Consider the following 3,286-nt stretch of genomic DNA (forward strand, 5'->3'; position numbering starts at 1 on the left):
GCCGCTGATGTCGCCTTGTTTCTTCCAAGAAAACGGGTTTGACCACGTGTATCTCATCTGTGGTGAGAGAGAGAGAGAGAGAGAGAGAGAGAGAGAGAGAGAGAGAGAGAGAGAGAGAGAGGGAGAGGGAGAGGGAGAGAGAGAGAGGGAGAGAGGGAGAGAGGGAGAGGGAGAGAGGGAGAGGGAGTGGGAGAGGGAGAGAAACAAATCAAAACCAATCACGAAACCTCCATGTAACACTGTCGTAGAATGTACAGAGAAAGGTTTCACTAATTAGTGAATGTCTAGACACTCTTAGCCAAAACAACTACAATTACAGTGAGTTAAGATGCATCTCATTAAAGCTGCGCTAGGGATGATCCAAGAGTCAATAAAAGAGAGGACAGAAAAGATCGGAAAATAATTTATCTGCCGTTAAGATTTATTTAATTTGATCCACCAGTGTTTGACAGGCAAGATGGATTCCCCATACCAATCATTGAAAAGATGCCCCGATAGTGCAGGGAGGGGATTCAAATGGATCGTTGGCTTACTCGCACGTCTACCACGGCCGAGGCTGAGAGGAGCTCAGTGATGACGGGTGGGAACGTAAACCGAGGAGAGTTTGGGTCTGGAGCAACTATAGGATCTGTGAGTCCTTTGCCTGGACTGACCCTGAGAAATGAAGAGAAATAATTAGATGGCTAGTTAGATATTTAGATATCTTTGTAATTTATTCTTTGATTGTTTTGCATGCGCAAATAATAAATCAACTTGTGGCGTTCCTTGCGGAATTGGTTAACAATAGCAACTTGATGGCGTTGCGCAAAGCATGTTGAGTGGAGCCCTGGGCTTACCTATTGACAAGCAGGCCAACGCCCGCTGCATGGACACTTACAGGCCCGGAATCAACCTGTTTGTCCCTCAGCAGGGCATTCTGTACCGTGTCAAGTGTGTCAAGAAGAACATCCAAAACCTCTTTCTGCAAAGAAAAGAACATTGAGTACTGGTTATAGCCAACAGCAGAGTGCAACGTCTTCAGGTCATGTGTCACATTCGTAGATTGGAAAAAGTGTGTGTATCTCATTTGATCTTGATTTGTATTTCATAGGATGAAATGAAAGTTCAACGTGTGTTTAATCAGTAGAAGGTAGGGGCACTTGCCTCAGAGGCGGAGTCAAGTATGTAGCTGATGATGTTCACAATTGAACCAGCTAATGACAGTGTCTCCACGTCATTGCCTTTGTCCCCAGAGAGTATGGATGAGCTCAGGCCCTGCGCCATTGAGGCCAGTTTTCTCTTGAATAGGGAAAATAAACAGAAAAGCCACAAGTCCTTTTAGCTCTGCTTTTGAGTTCGAAAGGGAAAATCCTTCTTAATGAGCTACTTGTTGTTTATAGCCTCTGACGAAACCCATCGAAACTCGTGCTTTGAATGAACTAAACCACATACTGTTGTTCTGAGAAACCCACATCTATTTATATAAGGAAGGTAAACATTGTCTGGTTTATTTGCCCGGCTCAAGGCCATTGCTATCATTCTAATTGTGTTGAATTGCCTGGGTATTATTCTGCTCAGGGGTGAAGAATAAATTGAAAGGGTCTGCTCTATTGAATCCTCGAACCAGTGTCCATTCTATTTACTAATTCAGCAGATGCTTTAACGACAGCGACCCAGAGTGAAACATTGACTTTTTTACATTGTCATTCGGCAGCAGGTAAAGAACCTCCCTTAGGAGAGCCTGATCCTGATCCTATGGACATCCGGGATCAATTCCCGTACCTTTTGGGGTTCAGACGGCCTTAACTATAGGCTACCCAGCGCCTATTCACCTTAAAGAACACTGTTGTGGAGGTTTTTGCTGGTATATTAACAAGGCCTTAACGAAGGGGTTGCTGCGAGTCTTTAAGGCAGTGTATCACCTTTGTCATTTATGCTGTGTGTGCTTGGAAGGAACATTCCTAGTTATGCTGCTCTCATTCTAATGAATTTTGGGGTATTTTATCCCCTGTCGACTTAACAGCAGCTTCTGAATGGGACAACAGTTTCTACACTGTTTTGATGTTTTTAAAAAATTTAAAAATACGATGGTAGCAACTAAAATATTGAGCGTAATTAGTATAACCTTGCGCATAATCTTGCGTACCAACAGAAAAAAGATTCCTGCCTGTGGATTAGCATAAACAAAAGGCACCTGCTGGGCAAGGTTGAACTCTTCGCCCAGCGGTGTGATGGACCCCAGGACCTCAGCATTCAGCTTGTTCTTGTTCGTGGTGGCACATAGGGCTCTCGTGTTCGTCTGCTTTAGTAGCTGCAACATCTTCTCCCAAAGCTGCAGAGCCAAACCACAACTGTGAACCAAACGCTCAACTCATACCCGAACAGGTAGCTTCAAGGGTGTCAAACAAGCACAGCATTACACAGAAAAACTATACATTTCTTCACATAGAAACATCGTAAGCACTTGTTTCCCACCTTGTTTGGGTCTGCATCTTTGTTTGATTAAACAGGAGCTTTATGAGACCTTTCTAACTTTTAAAATGATGTTCATCAGCATTCTCCCGCAACTAATTTGTATATTAGCTGAATGTTGGGAAACACTGTGCTAAAATATATTTAGGTCATCAGGTTCATCATTTAGAACTGACTTAGTACATCACGCATGGCTTTGTGCGTGTGTTCACGGGATCACCTTCATCCTGGGGCTCGCTTGGGATTTGTCCGTCTGTCGGAGGAGCTGTTTGCCCACGGACTGGATGAGCTGGGCCAGGGTCTCGATGGCCAGCAGACCCTGCTCCTCCAGGTCAGCCACGGCCCCGTCCCACACGGCCTGCAGGTCCCCCCCACTGGGAATGTCGGTTGGCTCTATAACCTGCTCACAGACACACGTCCCAGACAGCGCCAGGGGTTAGCCCTGCTGCCTCACAGCTGGAAGGGGGGGCGACTCGAGACTCTAGGGATGGAGGTTCCTGCGTCTGAGGCCCTTTGTCTCCCACCTCTCTGCGTTTACCAATGCAGTGTGTATCGCGTCGCCACAGAGCAGCGCTACAATAACCCATCAATGATGCAATGAAATGACCAACCGGTTCACAGCATCTCCTTTGGTGCTTCTGTGAAAACGCATGGCTGCTCTGACGATGTTTAATCTAGCATTTTAGTCAAAGCCACTTACAATGAATTCAATGCGTCAAATGTCCCACTAGGATTCAGCTTTTATTTATTTCAATTTCATACTTGTATTCAACGTCCACATGGAAATTCATGCGTGTTCTGCATCTCTGTATTCAGTCGGGTCAGATTTATATTA

The sequence above is a fragment of the Gadus morhua genome, chromosome 20 (genome assembly GCF_902167405.1).
Source record: "Gadus morhua chromosome 20, gadMor3.0, whole genome shotgun sequence".
Lineage (NCBI taxonomy): Eukaryota > Metazoa > Chordata > Actinopteri > Gadiformes > Gadidae > Gadus > Gadus morhua.